At 43.4% G+C, this 19,272-nt stretch overlaps 1 protein-coding gene across 3 annotated transcripts in view; it reads right to left on the bottom strand.

Moving 5' to 3' along the window:
• MAP3K13 (mitogen-activated protein kinase kinase kinase 13) overlaps positions 1–19,272 on the bottom strand; it is a 71,734-nt gene that overhangs the window by 42,585 nt on the left and 9,877 nt on the right. For all 3 annotated transcript variants that reach the window (XM_030226915.2, XM_050977913.1, XM_050977914.1), the window contains exon 3: positions 2,851–2,996. The gene's annotated coding sequence lies outside the window, so the exon portion shown is untranslated. The remainder of the gene's footprint in view (positions 1–2,850; positions 2,997–19,272) is intronic.

Raw genomic sequence — 19,272 nt, 5'->3', positions numbered from 1 at the left:
CAAATTCCTGATCCTCAGTTTTGATGAAGCCTTGGGGAAAGTCCCCTTTTGGGAAAGGCTTGCTGGGAATGTGAGCAACCACCCCAGAATGACAAGCAAAGGCAGACAGGTCACCAGGTGAGCTCTGAGGGATGGGGAGGTAACTCAGTGAGGTGGCTCAGTCTGGACAGAGTGAAATGAGAAGCTAAGAATGAGATATGATATGTTTCTACCAAATACACAAATGGTTTCTTCAAAGAAAGAGGGAAGTCCTGCTCCACATCTACAGTGACCAAGAAAAGCAATGGACTCGAAGTGCAAGAAGAAAAAATTACTTAGGCTGTGAGAAGAGCTTTTCTAAATGGTAAACAGTGAAGCTCCAGCCTAAGGAACTTAAGTTGTTTCCTCTATTAGGAAGGAAACAAAAATCATTTCACAAAAGCAGTAGTGATATAGCTTTGATGCAAAAGATCAAGATGAACTATTGGAACCTCTGAGGGATCTTCTCTGAAGATACTGAGGCACTGAAAGCTTTACAGCAACAGCAGAAGCTGAAAAATTCCTCTGATCTTTTGCAGTGCAAGGTCTCACCAAATTAAATCTTTCTGTCCTTGCTACTTTTACACAACCCCTTCGAGGAGTAATATTCAGATTTTCTACCAACAAACCTACAAAAACTGCTGAAAGCCCACTAAGATAGCAGAACTTAAGTCATGAGACTGCCAGAATAAGGCTCTATATTTAGTACCAACAGTTTTCTCTGTAGTACTGTGATAAAGTTCCTTCAAGAAGAGTGGATCAGCTCTATGTAAATATTCCCAAGGCAAACAAAACCTGCTCAGCATCTTCCTCCCAGACCCATGTCACTCATGAAGCTTTCAGTAGGTTTTGCTTTTTTTTTTTCCTCCCTCCCAAGAGGCTTTTTCCCCCCAGTGCTCACTGCAGACCAGAAGAGTCCTCTTGATCTGCGTGAGGTATCACACTGCAGAATTACTCAGTTCAGGAGCTGTGACAGCACTTTAAATAGCAGAATATTGGAGTTTAGAACACTGAACTTGTCAGTAGTGGGGTTTGATCCTTGTTTTTAAGCACAATGTTGGACACTGCAGTATGATGGAGAAAGCACCCCAAAAAGGGTCACTGCACAGCACCCCAAATACTTTCTGAATTAAATCACAGAACTGATCTTAAGGGACAAGCAAAAGTTCAATGGATTTCACCCCAGGGCCACAGCAAACTTTGCCATAGTCCTAATACTCCAGCTCAAACCACCAGCTTTGTATTACACAGCTTTGTATTTGCCCATTTTTCCTGGAAAAAACCAGCACCACATCAGTAAATTCAAGTGATGGATAAGAGAGGCTGACTGAGAGCCATGTTCAAAAGCACATCAGCTGAAGCATTAACCCTGGGACCCTCCAGAGCTTCACAGAGTGTTTTATAACCTCCAGTCCTCTATAAATGTCACAGTCCCCCTTAGGGCCAGACCTTCTATCCTCAAGCCTCCTCTACTCAGCACCACCATACAGAGCACTCCCATATCGAGTGCCTTGCCTATTAACCACAAAGAATCAGATAAATTAGAAGCAACGATGTCGATGAAGCAACTGATGAATTGTCACTGATGAAGCAAGGACAGGGTGGTTCAAGCAACTAATTGCTTTCACAGAGATGGAACCAGGTTCAAATCAAGGGAGAATTCAATTCTCCAGCAAAATACTTCACCTTAATTATAGCTCGTAACAAGAGACAGCCAGAATCTAAATATATGGATGCTCTGCCTCTACAGCACCCACCACTCCTCACAGAATGGGTAAAAATTGACAGCTTTTATATTAAGAAACAAATCCCAAAATGTAGCTCCATCTCACATCTTCCTGCAATCCCACTCAGAGGTGGCTCAGGCACATCCTAAAATTATTTATCTGTAGCTTTCTCTGCATGAAGCATCTCTGTACAACAAAGATCACACAAACGTAAAGATGTGTAGAACAAACCCATTTTCAGTCTCCTCCAGTGAAACAACTACTTTTTCTTGCACTACACAGATACCCAGCCACTAACTGAAGAAAACTCTAAATAATTTTATAGACAAGAAAAAAATGATTTTTCAAGCAGCATCTACAAAGAAACAAGCAACTATTTTTTACATTTTCTTCTAAACTTAATTCTCCAAAGCTTGCAGAGTTTTTGTAGAATTAGCTCCTTTTCAGATCTTCATGCAGACAGATATATGTGGTTTGCTAACATACAAGTTTTACTACTTAATTTTTAATACATAAAATAGATGTAGTTAAACTAAAAAATTGCATATATGACACAGAATTGACAGATCATATATTCCTAGGAATGGCAATATCCAAAACAAACCATGAATTTCTGCTTTTCTGGAACTTTGCTGGTGTCTCTATTCCAGCTATGACAGCCTGGATTCCTCCGAGAATCTGCATTCTCCAGCCAATCACCAGGGAAATACCATGTAAAAGTACTCATAAGAATGGAAAATAATATGCTAAAGCTGTCCCCTCACAAAATCAATACATCTGAATTAATAGATTCAAATGCTTTCAGACTCCCAAGTTATATTGGAAAAATGTAAACACTAACTTCACTTCCATCTATGCACCCACCCCTTTGACACATCCCTTCCTGCTACTCCCACGGGAGCTGGATCCCATCAGGTCTCTGCAGGTTAAGCAGGAAAATGGCTTTGGACACAACATAAAACAAGAAGGTGAACTCAGCTCATCCTTAGAAAGGCAAGTGCATTCAGAATTTAAGGGCAACTGCAGGAGTGAGCACATTATCACTTGATATCTCTTTGAGCTTCTGACTAGTTACTACCATTTGAACATCACCAACTGCTGGTACCTGATCATTGTTCCAGATGCACTGGAAGCCCATGTCCTCTTGGCTCACTGCACATGTGCCTCCTCTTCAAGTCACAGAAATCAAGCTGTCCTTGGAAGCTGCACCATGGGGAGTGTTTAGGAAAGTCCAGCACCGAATTCTTCTCTCTGGAAAGAACAAGGAAGCTCAGAATCCTGCTGAAGTACATGGGAGAAAAACTCCCAAGATCAAGCCAACACATCCCCGCAGCACATCGTGATGTTACGTGGCACATTCAAAGGCAGCAGAGAACATCCAGAATTAAGTATGCACTTTCAAAAAGGAGCTGGGAGTAGAAAAATACCTCAGCATATTTAGTACATCCTTTCTTAGCACAGGCACACACTCCATAATCCTTTTATGGTACAATTTTAATCTAAATTAAGCAAGCAGCTCCAGTAAAAGAGCTCAGAGCTTTCCACATTACAAAATTACATCAGGATTGGATTAGCCTGTAAAATAACATACATCAAGTTAATCTATTAATGATATTTTACACATAATTTTATCCTCAAACTCCAAGCTATTTGTTTTCCTAATTTTAAGCAAATTTTAGGAAAAGCATAACTTACTTCAGACCTCCTACGTACATACAACTCAAAATATCATTATTCATGTTACTACCAGAACCATGCAAGGAGAGAGACAACAACTACTGAGACTCCCAGTCCTGAGCCTACTGCACTTTTTCCACCCCCCACCCCCCTCCCCCCCAAATTTAACAGGCTGCAAGACTTAGCCCAGCTCTACGTAAAATTCAAGATAAATCAACAGCCTTGAAATTACAGAACTTTAATGCATACACGAAACTACCTAGCTCTTCTTTGGGAAGAAAGAGCTCCTCTCTACCTACACATATGGTTTTCCTCATATGCTTCAGCATGCTTCAGACACAACCAAGCTACTACAACACTGAGGAAGAGGGTTAGAAATGCCAGCACAGGCTCCTGGCAGAATTAAAAGACTTTAGACAAAAAAAAAAAAAAAAAAATCCATGTGGCACCACCGGCCTCAAGTTCTGCACCATAATTCAGCTGCTCTCAAGGCCACTCCCAATGTTTGGAAGGTTCAGCACATTCCTAATTTTTTGCTGAGGTAGGAGCAGGGGCCAATTGTATTTGAGAAAAATACTAAGTTTGGTCACCACTGTCATTTCATTTTATAGATCTCCTTATCTTTGCTGGTTTGCCACAAAAACAGGACAGGTAATTCCACATTTCCCACAAGCAAAAGCTTGTGAGGTCTGGGTCAGGCTACATTCACAGGAGGATGATGATATAACAATATTCTTGCACAGGAAAATACCAATTTGCAGCCTCTGTGCCTCATACCAGGCCTGTATTAACTATTTTAATTACAGAACAATTTCAAAATAAACTCTAGAGTAAACATACATGTATCTTAACAGTTTTATTAGACAAACTTTAGAGTTTATACTTTACGTATTAAAAATGTAAACATTTGCCTTTGTTCACAATAAAATTACATGGTTCTACTAAATCAATGAAAAAAGGCTCAAAAGACAGTAATTATAATATTCCCCACTATTTTAAGACAGGAAATGATACATGTAAGTACAAGGTTTATTTTTTTGCTTAAGAAAACAAATATTGTAAGCAATACTACAGATTAAACAATAATAAGATTGAAAGAATCAAAATCACACAAAATAGGAAAAAATGCATTGGATACCTTATCCTTGTAAACACAAATCATATACATGTATAGGAGACAGCAGAGAAAATTGGAGAGATGTTCATAAAAAACATGAGACACCAGATGCCCAAAGTTGGCCAAATACCACTGGAATAAATTACTGCATTTCACATTTAAAAAAAAATTACAGGTTTTAAGGACAGGTTTGAAACCACCATTTATCACTGGCAGCCAAGGTGGGAATGGTCAGTGCCTAAATGGGAAGGGACTTGTGGGTCTGGAGGATTTTCAGCACCAGACAAGTTCAGCTCTTCCTGCAGTTCCATTTACCACCACATTTTATAGCCTTGGACTGGCTTTTAGCACTTGCTTCCCACAACCAACCTGAAAGATTTCATGCCTCTATAATCCAGTCCAGAAGCCAGCATGGTGTGTGGCAGCTTCAAGCTCTTAAGGATGCATAAAAGCACTGACAGTGTAAAAACTGCCAAGGTGAACAGGAGAGACCCAAAAGCCAAAGGTGTGCAATAGAAATCACCCCCGCTGGGAACAGGGGTACAAACACACTTGCTGATTGAATTTTCTTTTTCTTCTTTAACTTAATCACTGTGGACCCAAAGAATTCTTTCAATCTAGTAATTCTCATCCTACCAAAATACCAGCAGAATTCCAAGTATTTGGATTCAAGTGCAAACCCCTGCAGATGGATTTTTGTTTAACAAACTGAACAAACACAACATTATTTGCTTCGAAATTCTTCTACTTGGGATGAAAGCCGAGCTGTGCTGAAATCAATAGGACTGTTGGCATTGTTTTCCACTGAGCTGGAATTTCATTTCCTGTACCCCACTTCAGATCTGCTAAAAACCACTAGAACAGAGTTTTGACCTTTCACAACAACATCTACAGCTCAAAATAAAGCGTTTTGTGCAAAATAAATACTTACAGGGCAGGTTACGTAAACAGCATGAAAGCAGCAGCTGTGGCTGGTTTCTTCAGAGAGAAAACTTTGCCCCCAGCCTGGCTGCTCTGGATTAATGATGTTCCTGTTCCACACCATGGCTCTGAAGCCTTGGGAAGTCCCTATCCCAACCCAGCAAGGAGGAAAGGTTTCTTGTTTTAACTGTTGGCTGGTAACAGCTTATCAGCAAGTTTTCAAAGGTTAAGCTCAACACGCACCATGGCAAAAGTGCAAGGAAAGGACAAAAGAAATGTTGAATTAGAGCTCCCTCTCCTCCTGCAGCAAGGGACAGAACTCTCTCATACCCCACATCCTGCAGCAGTGCCAGCAAAGAAACTTGAACCAAAACTCCTGTTTGAACTAAAAATGTCTGAGAACCCAAGAAAAGTGCTTTCTTTCAAAGGAGGAGCTTGCTTTGCCTGCTGCATTCCCACTGGCTGCCACGTGGGAAAAGCTAACCAAAATCTTTAAATTTGGTCCTTAAATACTGCTGCCAAATTTATCACTGACACCAAGCTCCATGACAACTCACTTGAAAACAAAAACAAAACAAAATCTTCAATTTAGGGCATGTTATGATTTTTATTTCTATCCCAATCATGTTACTGAACTATAAAGGGCTGATGCAACCTTAAACCAGAAAAAAAAAAGCACCCAGTTACAGACTCATTACTAATTCATCCTGGCTGAAGCTGCATACCAGCAGCTGCTGCCTCTCTCAATTAACAGCAAATATTGAACAGTATTGTCATTTAACGGTGTTTACTGCCTGCTGCCCTGTCCACTGCCCATTTTCAACTGCTCTGGCACCATTTAAAGCATCAACACTAATAAACAGAGCTTAGTTTAACCCTTTGTGTATCACAGCAGAAGTTTTACTCCCTTCCTACATTCATTAGGTGCTTGGCAGAAGCTGAAGCCCAAGAATGCAAGGTGCCACCAAAATGGCATTTGTAATTCAGAGGCCCACAGGGTGCTTGGCTTCTGCAGAGGGCTGAGCACAAGTGTGAAAAATGATGGGAGTAACTCCAGCAGAGCAGCTCTTTAGGAAGTTGAAACAAAAGACGAGAAAAAGGAGACCACACATTCAGCCTCTGCTGTTGAAAATTCAGAACAATAAAACCCCAAAACAAATGGGGTAAAAAACTAAAAATAAAGCCATTCTTCAGGGAGAGCATATCAATGCTGTGGTTCCTGATGACCATCTCTGCACAGGGGAGTCAAAAAAGCCCAACTTTGGACCTCCCTTCCCTCTACTGTGCCCACAGCACAGTAAATGATTATAACAAACAGAGCAGCCAGAGCAAGCAACTGGAAGTGCAGCACTTCCACACTGCCTCTGCAGGCACCTCCGTGCCCTACTTGCTCCATGGTGTCAAGTTTGCTAGAAGCCACTGCTGTATAAGGGACTGCACAGATTCTACATTGCATTTCCACTCTGTGTTCCCAGCACATCAGCAGGAGGGAGCATCTCCTGGCTCTCCTAGGAGCCCACTGCCAGCTGGGCCAGGGCCAACACATGGATACCAAGAACCTGGAGAAGGGAGAGGATGCTAGGCCAGCCCAGCTCAACTGCCAGGTGCACACTGGCAATTTAGATACTACAGGAAAAGATCAAGCAGCTTCTGTAATGCACTTATTAGAGTAGAAGCTAGGATAATGTCATTCCAGTTGATCCTGAAATTGGGGGAATTCAGTTATTTCTGAGGTACCTGGACCTTTGTTCTACCCCTTGTGCAGAAGATACAAAGCATGGGAGGACCAAGGAGTGATGCTCTGAGGGCTTGTCAAATACATGAGGGAATAGCTTGGAAAACTGGGCAGATAAATGCAGGCCCAGGCTCTGGCCAGGGCTCTCTGTGAACATACTTTCCTCAGATTAGCATCTGGCTGCAAGTCCCCTCATTTTCTCAGGTCCCTCAGCCTGTATCCTGTGCAACTCCAACAGCCAGCCTGGTTTGCTGGGAGGATTCCTTCCCTCTAGGTTCCCCCAGCACCTTTGTGCCATGGGGTCTGAGGTGCTCAGATACATCAGGTGATGTGACTAATACCTGCCATCTGCTCATTGTTACCTCCCCTCTCCTCTCCTGAAGAGGAGTCAGCACTAAAGTGCTCGTTCTACTCAGTCTATTTTAGGAGCGTGGGCTTTCAGCATCCATGCAGCACTGCTTTAAGCTAGAAAACTTAAATCCAAGAAGTAGACCATGCTCTGGAAGGGAAAATTGAGCACTAGGTCCTCTAAAAGTCTCTGGCAAGACTCATGAACAACCCTTTTTTTGCGAAAGTTATCTGCACTCCAGCATGCCCAAAGAACAGAACTATTGCCCAGGTTTCACTCCAGGCCACAAAGCAGGGGCAGATGAGATGCAGGCCTTGGGAAGCATCCCACTGCTCTCCATGGAGACCAAGCCAGCAACACAGCTTGGAGCATAGCAGGCAGTGTGCTGCAGCATTGGGTTATTCCCTGCTTCCAGCAGTGAGGAACTCCTACACAATCCCACCACCTTAGAACACATCTCTCCCCATCAGACTGGGGGGAAACCTCAACTCAACTTCAATAAAAGCACTGAGTCTACCAACAGCTGCTCCCCATATGTCATGGTCAAGGGAAAAAAGCAAACTGGGGACACAAAGGAAAGATGGGGAGAGAGGCCAGTGGAGAATAATTTGATTTCACTGTATTTCTTAGAGGAGCTGTGTCAAAATGCAAAGAGAAAAATCATCATAGTGTAGGAGGCTGAAAGATTTGAGATGGAGCAGTGAGGAGTCTCTGGCCCCATAAATGTTTAATTTGAGCAAAGCAGCAGATAAGTAGTAAGCACAGTTTTGCTGCTGCTGCTGAACTGCACACTCCTGCTTTGATTTCTAGATGACACACAGTGAGAATGTAAGTATAAAATAAAACAGGAGAGAAGCACCAGGGAGATTTTAATACCTGACACTACAGACAGAGCTCACAAGCCAGCCACACACTCAGCTCCCTTCCTTCTCTCTGCCTGGGGCAGCAGCAACAGGGTGAGCAGCACACAGGGAGCTCTGGAATGCCCCCAACCCTCAATTTCACAGCTCTGCCAGCCCAGCACAGTGCAGGGGATAACAAGAGCTACTGCACCACACCTGAGGAAGCAGCCAGGGCTGCAGATCACTGATAAAAGGCACCATGCTGCCTGCTAAGAACACTGTGAAACTGGAGAACCACAGAAGGAAGATGCACGTGGAAACACAAAAGAAAATGGATCCCCAGAGCGCTAGGAGCAGAGAAAGGACCCACCTGGAACTGTTCCTCTTGCAAAACTATCTCTACAAGGACTTTCTCCCTGAGCTCCTTTCCTAACAAATTAAATTTATCAGTAAGTATCATTCTTTCCCCATCACTTCCTTGAGTTATTCCCATCCCACTCTAAACAGTAAGCTCAAATTGGTTAGATAAAACCTGAAGAAAAGTTGCTAATTGGTGTTTCTTCCTGCCTAAAATGCAAGAAGAGTATGAAAAAGAAATTAATGCATTCCATGACCCCTGTGAGATCTCCAGCTCCATTCTTCTTCCCTTTCCTGCTCTTTGATTCCCTTAGATTGCCACCTGGTCACCATTATCTGCTTCTTTCCCCTTCACCATCAGAGAGAAGCCTATTTCCTTTCCCTCCTTAAATCTTTCTCATCTCAAACCTCACCCTTTTCCCTGCATCTATATCCACTTGCTGAAATTCAGACAACTCCTCTGCTGCCTCCACCAGCATATCTAATCTTCCTCCTAGTCTGCAATCCTAAAGAGAAATGTGGCTTCACTAAAACCAAGCACAAATGTTCAGTTAGACCCAGACTTTACCCCAGCAGCATAACTGTTTTATTGGGATTATGTCACTTATCCCAAAGCCAGCTATGCCCAAAACTGCCTGGACAAGCTCAGAATGAGAGCAGGAAACCCTTTGGCTTAGTCTTCCTCATTCCCAGTAGGAGAGGCTCATCCAGCTGTACACACTGGTAAGGTAGGGAACAGTGCACAACAAATGCTACTGAAATCTGTCCAACCTCTGGAAAACCTCCACACAACAAGTGAAGGTCATCCAGGAGGACAGATTTTCTCTTTTAAAAGCATAAACAGATTTAAAAACATATACACTAGAATTCTTATATTTTGCATTCACCTCAAGGCCGGGAGGAAGTGACAGTGAGATGTGACTCCAACAAGTAGTTTTCTGCTTGTGAAAAAAATTAGGAGGAACCACAGCACAGCCCCAATCAACCTCCAAGGACACAACTACTCGTTGCAGGTATAGACATATCAGAAGTCTCTTTCTCACTGCATTTAGCTACTGGGGAAAACCTTGCAATGCCAGGGCAGCACCCTGGACTCTTCCACACACACCTGACACAGGAAGGTATCACCTCTGATAAAGCAGGACCTCAATTGTCACTGCTGGCTGCTCTGGATTTTCAGCTTCCCAAAAGCTGATGTCATGGCATTTCTCCTTGCAAAACAATGACCTTTGCAGGCCTCTGGAGAAAGAAGCTAAGACCAACACTAAAGAGATACAGATGACAAGGAAAATGCTGGTGTGTGCTGCTACTCAAATGACAGAGAGCATTAAACACTTACACTGACACATGATGATATGATTCCACTGTAACTGCAATCTCCTGTGACACAACCATGTCATTTTTTCTTCTGAGAAACTCACTCTGAATATACAAGGTGGATGGCACTGAGTAGGGGAAGCAGCTCCATCTCTTACCAAACACTGGTGACCTCACCCTGGTATGGTACCGAGGCTGCAGAAGGGAGAACACTCCAGGGAAGCAGCTGGAGGACAGACTCACAGAACAGCTCAGGAGACTCAGCCAGGCATGCTTTGTGCCAGGGAGGCTCCCTCCTTACCAGGACCAAGGTGACACAGTTACCCCCCAAACCAGGACCCTCGCCTCAGAGGAAAGCACAGACACATTAAATAGCTTGAGCCACAAAAAAAAAACCCATCAAAACTTCTTCCAGCCATCACCAGAGCTGCATTTTACATCATGCTTCTCACTGGAGAGCCAAAGGGAAACTTCCCTCACCTCCACTGACAGCAGCAGCTCCATCCCTCTAGGTCAGAACCAGCTGTAAATATTGGCTGGAAATATGCATTCCCACTGGGGACTGGAACCTGTCTGTAATTGCTGGCAGCAGGGGGACATGGGGAGTCTCTCTTGTGCCAAACAGCAGACAAAACAAACCAAAGGAAAAAATAATGCCACATGCATATACTGCAATACATGAACCTACACAGCATTGGTGGGGCCACTACATTGTGTTTAGGCTGAAATGAAAACATTTTAGAACAGCTACACTAAACTAAACTACAAAAGCTGCTTATAAGCAAAATGACTAAAAAGATGCTGTGTCCTTCATGCTGTAGATCCAGGGTGAGGAAAGGCCACAAGGGTATGTGACCAGACCATCAGAGATGGATCATAGGCCTGCAAGGCTGGATGTGGACAGTAGTCCTAGCAGAGATTTTTCCATGAGTATTACAACACAGTTCACACCATAAATACAACCTCAGCTTGCTAGAAATGTATTTCTGACTGAGCACAGTAAAGAAAATACACACTGTGAGCAGAAGACTCAGGTTAATCAATGGCCTGTATGTATGGGTAGTTCAGCCACATCAATACAGACTGTAAGATATTTTTCTCCATTTTCTTCAACCAGAAAATGTTCAGGAGTTCATTTAAGTTTTTCATAAGAAATTCTTTACACAAGCTGATCAATAAACCAAGGTTTGGGGAAAAAAAGACAGCTATTAGAATTTTACTGTGGGACAGTGTTTTCTACTCCTACCAGGTGTCTCTGTAAGCTGGGTTGCAAACCTGAAGGTCAAAGCTACATGCTGACATGGATTTGTTGACTGACACCAGAAAAACCAAGAAAATAGTAAGAGGTGCACACAGGAAGAAGGCCAAAAGACAACTCAGTATGTCCTGTGAAGACTAGACAAAAGTTTATGCAGGAGGAAATTTCTGGCTGGGATACAAATGTGAACTATTCCCTGAGAAATAGCCCAGCTCACCTGCTGAGTACCTGCCAGCCATTCTATAGGAATACAGGATGAATTTATAACCTGGTAATTTAAGGCTGAAGAGGTGGAGAGCAGTAGCAGGTGGCCTTTGATATCAAGGTCTTTGCTATTGCAGCTTCAGTACCTTCTCTTGCTCCAGGCAATCACTTGATCTCACATGATTCCCAGAAAGACCAAATTCTACTTAAGAGGTTGCAACAAAGCTCAGGAAACATTTTCTCTCGAAAGACATCTTGGGAAACTGAAGCAATCAGAATGATGAGGCTTTTGCTCCTGCCAAGTGCCCAAGGTAATCAAAATAAAGGCACAAAATAAGATTCTGACTGTAGATGGTCAGTGTCTAATACAGGGATGATATTTGGAGGTCAGATTTTGTGAATATAATCATCTGAGATGACAAGAAGAACAATTTCCTTTAGCACATGAGAGGAGCTTGCAGAGAGGAAAAGAACACCTAATGGTCCCTTCTGCCTTCCCTCTGGGTTTGTCTTTCCTCTGTAACAAACAGGTTGATCAAACTTTTTCCTTCCCATGTGCTCCATGGGAGGAAGGCACTGCAGACAGAGGCTCATTGCTCTCAGTAGTCTAAAAGCAAATGTGTTGTACAGATAATGAATCTCAGCTACACAGGAGCATATGTATTTTAACCCGAAAACCACAGAAACTAACTCTGGTGTTGCAAAATACCAACCAGGGAGACTAAGAGAAGGGACTGTATTTTTACCCAAGTGTGAGAACAGTTTCTCTTGCTCCAGACACATCATGAGCTCAGAATGGGCAGAAGTATGTTCTCTAGGCCCTGCAGTATCTCCTGGAAGCCTGAACACACTGACCCATCTTCTTGTGGTCACCCCAGAGACAGGCAAAGGGCAGGACAGAGCAATCAAATGAACTGCTCAGGAGCATCACATTCAACACTCCCTTGGCCAAGGGAACAATGGAATGAGGTATGGAGACTTCTGAAGCCAGACTGCTGACAGGAGAATAAAGATAAAGCACTATCAGAAATTAGTCCTGAAGATCAATCCTCAAGCACAATGCTGAGTTAGCTCCTTGCAAAGAAGAGCAGAGCAGAACATCTCCTTTAGCAAGGAGCCCATTTCTTCTCACAGGTCCCTTATTGATGGTCCCCTTGGACTAGAAGCCAGAAAAACATAAAGGTTCCTGGTTGTGGGCACACAGCCTTCACATGGGGCTGTTGGCTAACACCACAACAGCTTCTCATTCCTCCCAGTTGTCTTGTTACCCTTGCACTTCCAAAAGAGACTAGAGATCATGCTTCCTGAGTAGTTCCAGTGAACCACCATGGGGTGCTGCAGAGAGAAGGTTAAAGAGTCCTCTCACACAATCCCTGTCAAGATCCTGGTCCTTCAATATGCTGCTCAGAAATGTTACTTCTACTGCAGTGTCACAATCCAACACCTCAAAACACGACAGGAGAAAAATATACCTTGGGAAAAGGTGGGAAAGGTACATTTAAAAAGTACTTAATGCCACTCCTCCAAACATTTAAGTATGAGCTAGACAGTGATAGTGATTTACTGGAGCCTGCTGTGCCCTCCCTGCTTCAAGCACCAGGGAAGCAAAGCCATGGGATGAGGGTCAAACTCCTGCATGGCCAGTGTACCACAGTTTGGTGGGACCTGGTTGGAGAGAAATTACTCAAAATGGCTTAAACATCAGGTTTGAAAGCAGAGAAAAAGCCTTTTCTGACAGACATGCAGGTCAAAGAAAATCCCATATTCCTTTGACTCCATGTCTTACTGCAAATATTCATCTAGCTTTAATTTTTTTTAAAGCACCAGAAAGAATGAAAATCATTCCTAATGTACTTACATGCAACATTAGTTTATTTTCACTAGTAACTGCTACTTACCCTTCTTCCATTCCAAATTCTGTTACTCTCCCCTCTAACCACCAAGACTGAGAGCTGACATGTCCCTCACCCTTTCTTCCCCTCTTGTTGAAACCTTATTTCCACTGCTCTAATAGTTCTTGACTTAACTGGGACAAGGAAAATTATTCTGGGCTTCTCTGTCCTAGCAGTTAGTCTATTCTGTATTAACCATCCAGAGCACTGCAAAATCATACTGAAGCCCCAGGCAACCATTCTAATGCTTCCTGAAATTCCTGCTTTAATCAAAATTGCCCATTTTTACTGGACACATCTCTAGCCATATATATATATATATACACACACACACACATATAATACATATATATGAACTTGTTGTATAAAAATCCTTCAGTGTTAAGAAAATTCAGAAAAACTCATTTAACAGTATTCATTCCAAGATCTCACAATAAGCTAAATTTCTATCCAACCTTACAACAGAGCTATTCCTTATGCAAGATGGATTTTTTTGCCCATCCTTTTAAGCAAGATGCAAAAGCATCTATCACACTTAAGAACAGAAACTTCAGTAAATACTACACGTGAATGAAATGTATAATTGCATCCACTAGTTTAAGCATGGAGCTGAAAGGCCTGGCTTTCAAAAGCAGGCTACACAATGGCTCCCTTGGCCTGTTTTAATCTAAACTATCACATTCAGCCACCCAAGCCAAAGGGGAGGGATTTTTAGGTGCACTCATCTCAAACTCTGACCTTTACTCTGTATCAGCTGATGTCCAATATCCACACCATGGCACCCTTAATTTCTTTAAGGGATGCAAATTCATTTCTGCACAAGCCCATTTTTCACAATGTAATTACAAACTTGGTTTGGCTGATGGCAGCAGCAGTTTTTGAACACCAAGAGCACCTCTGAAGGGATGAGCTCTTTTCAGAGTAAAGCAATATGCAAACTGCAGTGACCTACACCTTACTCCATTATAGAGCTGTGCCATTTCTGGTGGGGAAACAGCAAAGGGATATTTTCTGTACTGTACTGGGAGAAAGCAAATCCCTTGCATTTTTCAGATGGCACTTCCCAAAAACTGCCAATCATTTTAACTGCAAGAGACAGCACACTACATAAATGTATTATGACTTTCTAGAGATGTGCATCCAGAAGAGCTTTACTTGGAGACACATAACCTCTTTGGAAACTCTTCTATCAGGAAAAAATTCAGGGCTGGTTTCCATTTCCTGGAGTCTGTGCCTGAGAGAAGCAAGCACAGTTTGAGTTCACCACCAAGTTACACTGTCCAGTTTCTCAGCGAACACTCTCCCATCCACGAGCAAGCCATTAAGCACCAGCTCATTTTGCAGCCTCCACTCTGCCCATGCTGGGGCTGGAAACAGAGAGGGCTGGCTGAGGACTGGTATCAGCACAGGGCAGAGCAAATAAAGATACCAGTGTAATCACCTTTGAGATAAGGCAGCCAGTGCAAGCACAGCTGTCTACAAAATACACAGCAGAGAAGCAGGAATGCAAAGTGTAAGCAGGAGTTCTGTTAGACCTGAAATTAACCTAGACTGAGATACAACATCCTCTGCTACTGTTTCAACATTCTGTCAAGCAAACATTAAGTTTTCCCCTCCTTACCTTCCCTCTCAGGACAGAGCACAACCATTTCAGAGAACACAGCTCCATTTTTCAAGTACAACAGAAAAATACAAAGTAGCAGCACACAATCAGGTTTTGGGTGGTAAACTATGCACACTCTTTTGCCTCCTAAGTTACAGCTGTAATGGAGAATGCCAGGACAAGGGGGAAGGGTTTTAAACTAAAAGATGAGAGATTTAGATGGGATGTTAGGAAGAAATCCTTCCCTGTGAGGGTGAGGAGGACCTGGCCCAGGTTGCCCCATCCCTGGAAGTGTCCAAGGCCAGGATGGACAAGGCTTGGAGCAAGCTGGGATTGTGGAAGGCATCCCTGTCCATGGCAGGGGGTGGAATGAGATGATTTTTAAAGTCCCTTCCAACCCAAACCATTGTGAGATTCTATGAAACCATCCAGTTTATTGTGAGTCCTTTTTCTGCTCCATGTCATGTACCAGTGGCAAGGCCCCTGATTCCAGCCAGCCCTGCCCAGACTCCACCCAGGGGATGCTCTGGCAGTACCAGCAATGCCAGGAGAAAGGCAGGACAGAGCTCACCAAAGGTGTGTGGTACTCACTCCGAGCCAACACCTCAAACCTCTGCCACAGGGCTCTTCAACAGATGGACAAACCCTTGAAGGTGGATGAAATAGCAGCTGAGATTGCCTTCATAGGCTGGGACTTGAACTGGAGCACACTAGAGTGCATTAGAAACAATTCTAGAAGAAAACAATGCTGACTTTGTTTACTTTTACAAACCCTTTGCCCTCATCTTCACTGACTGCAAGTGTCAAAGAAAGGTCAAAATAGCTTAATTTTCTTCTGCACTGGGCAAAAAGGCATGAAGACCAGACAGCAAATTCAGCTTTCTTCATTTGCACTGGGGCTTAAGGAAGGAGGAAGGAATTTATTATAATCAAATTGACCCCAGCATAAACTGGTTGCTTTTATCATGGTTGTGTAAACCAAAAAAGAGAAAACCAGAGATTAAAGTAGAGATTTAAAAAGATGCATCACCTCAAAGACAGTGGTTAGATTTCAGTGTAAAAAAACCTGTGGTAACAGACATCAGAATACAAAAAACTGAGCAGCTTTCTAAACACAGCTACTCCAAAATAGCAGGATATGCAATGCTCAGGCACCAGAGACTGGAGACCAAGCCAAGTGGTTAATGAATTAAATAAAAGTGGATTGTGGTCCTTATCAGTAATGCTGAATTCTCCTTTACCTGGAAGCACTGAGCAGACATTATTTTAACAGAAATGTAATTCTGCTTCAAGATGGCAAGTGCAATGTGCTTGAGAAACAATATAATCTTATTTGATAAAGGGATCTGCAGACAAGCAATGCTACCTGGCAAATTTACAGTTTCTTTATTGCTGCACCTGTGTCTACTAATCAGTACCCAAAAGTTACACATGACCAGAACATAATCAAACATTTTTAAATGCATCCACACAATATTTAAATGTAGGAAAAATATATCTTGAAAAGAGAATTGTTTTACTCAGGCAGCTAGAAAAACCACCATGGGAATCCGAAACAATGGCTCCTTTTCCCTCCATTGTGATTACAGGTTTTTACAGTTTATTCCCTTCATTAAAAATCAGCCTAAAATTCTCTGCTTAGCAAAAATTATTTTCTTAACAGCAGATCTTAATAAAAGAAAGATGTGCAGTGGTTTTAGTCTTGACACTTTCTGACTAAACTGGGCTGCAGACATCTCCTGGCACAGAAAGGTCCCAGACCAGGAATTCCTGAAGTTTTGTTCATGGCAAGTTAATTACAGTGCAGTGGGCAAACAGCTCACCCCAGGCTGATGCTGACTGTACGCTGTGCCATTAAGGGAATCCATCAGGCCACAGTGGTGATATTTCACATCCAGTTAAAGCAAAACAAATGGTTCCCAACACAGCAGCTGAAACATCCCAGAAAGGCCACATACATCCAGCAGCCAAGTCAAATCCACTGCTGTAAACTGGCTGCAAACTCAATGTGGGGATGAATCTTATGGGTCTTCCTATAGGAGACTTGGTGTGTCTCAGGCTGCTTACACTGCTTGTGCCACGGCTCAGCAGCACCTCCTGGGCTTGCAGTTTATAATGTGGAACCCTTGGGATCCCCAGGAAAGAGAGAGAAACACACCATGAGCTGGACTTCTTTAAGTGTCTTGGGAGGTGGCTGGGAGGGCTTCCCTTGGCAGAAGGGAATAAGCAGAGCCCTGAAGGAAGCATCAGTAAAATAAAGATGCAAATAGAAGTTGATGCAGCTCTGCCTCACAGCTCTGACCTCCAACGGCCTGGTCAGCTCCTCCAGAACAGTCTCAGCCATGCAGCACTGTAAACATTCTCTCTCTGAGAGAAAATCAGGATGGTAACTGATTCTGGCTGGGCAGCATCATCCAGTTTTTGCCCCAGGTTCAAACTGTCCATATTTTGTCAAGATGCAGGTTAAATTGATGGCATATTTTTGTCCTAATGAGACAGGAATTTCATCCACAAACACCGAGGCATTCTCAAATCCTATAAGGCCATTAGCGATGACATACTGGGGCAGACAGGCAAGGAGAGATCATCCCAGGGACCTCTACACCTATTCAAGGCTTATAGTCAGGATAGAAGCCTGATACAGGCAAATCTCCACATGAGAAACAGACACATATCCAGACTCCAGACAAAACCCAGGGGTTATCCACTATCAGAAAGTGTGCACACTGCAAGTCACTCTTAAGGTGCATGGGCCAGTGGATAACATGCCCTTGTCCTTGCTAGTAGAGCTTCCCAGTGAGCACAAACACTTGAAGCACCCTGTCCCCAAGAAAGCTGCAAATCTCCTCCAGAAGATGCACCATGTCATCATATGTTACCCAGAGAGGTTGTGGCTTCCACACTCCTGGAACTGTTCAAGGTCAGGCTGGACAGGGCCCTGATCAACCTGACCTAGTGACGTGACTGGCACAGGAGTGGAACTGGATGAGCTTTAAGGTCCCTTCCAACACAAACCATTTCATGGTTCTAGGATTCTACAATCATCCTGCAGCAGCTGCTGGAGAAGCACAGCTCACAGAGCTCCAGCCTTCCCTGAGCAGCCCAGCAGGAACAAACTGCTGAAGGCTCCAGTGACAGCTCTGAACACTGTGTGCTCCAGTGCCCCCATGGGATGCACTTCCTTCCCATGCCCTGTCCTGCAGGAGGGATGGAGCCAGAGCAGGCACTACATCCAGCCCACAGGCCACCTGGCAAGGCGCCTCTGATCAAGAGCCAAGAACCAGAACTGTTTTACTGGAAACATCTCCAAGTATTTCCCAGCTACTGTAGAAAATCCCCCCTTGAACAAGGCAGGAACAGCTCCTGGCTCCAGTGCAGGTGCCTCTCCCCAGCTGCACACCGTGAGAAGTCCCTGTGCTGACAAAATCTGCTGGGGTTGTGATAGCAGCTAAGAAAACAGTGAGTAAACAACACACAAGAAATAAGAAAAGTACTCAGAGCAGGAATACCAGCACAGCCTGGTATTTACTTAATGACTCATCCAGAGGAGGATCTGTCCCTTAAGGCTTCTGGCCAGCATGAGAACAGGTAATAGAAGAGCGTATGAAATCACTGGAGCTCAGCTCCTCCTGACCTCTGAGAACAAAGAAGCCTTAGAACAGCAAAAAATATCCTCTTTTCACTCTTCACTCTGTTGCACAATCTTTCTCCACAGAGTAAAGTTGTACTTTTTAAAGACTGGGAAAGGAGAAAGCAAGAGGCAGAGGAAGTATTTCTGCTCGTCCACAAAACAGCAAACCACAGACTATACCAGAAATGGTATTTCCCAGTGAGATTCCATAGCTTTACAGGGCTTTTGGCAAAAGGTTCACAGATAACATCTGAAGAGGACACTTGGAAGACACAAGCACTTAGGAAAGACAAGAGAGCTTTAAAAACTCAGTCACCCCTTTTGCTTTGGGGCTTTCAGGTTTCCATTCTTTTATGCAGAACTGTGCAGATCATACCAGACACCAAAGAGCACCAATGAATGTGAACAGTATTTTTCTCTCCAGCTACAAGACTTTTCTTCCTCAACAAGTAAAATCCCTGACACTGCATCCTCTTGTACCTGTCAAGTCCTACATTCCTGAGGCTCTCCTGCTACCAAGTATACAATTGTTCAAGGAACTCACACGGCTAATGAGCTTCAAATCTATAAAAGCACATGAACAGTTCACTCTAGGCTGAACTTCTATGGGGATTTTTACCTCAC

The sequence above is a fragment of the Serinus canaria genome, chromosome 9, assembly GCF_022539315.1.
Source record: "Serinus canaria isolate serCan28SL12 chromosome 9, serCan2020, whole genome shotgun sequence".
In the NCBI taxonomy this organism is placed as follows: domain Eukaryota; kingdom Metazoa; phylum Chordata; class Aves; order Passeriformes; family Fringillidae; genus Serinus; species Serinus canaria.
Note: the sequence above shows the minus strand (reverse complement) of the source record. Positions and strands in the feature narration are given on the sequence as shown.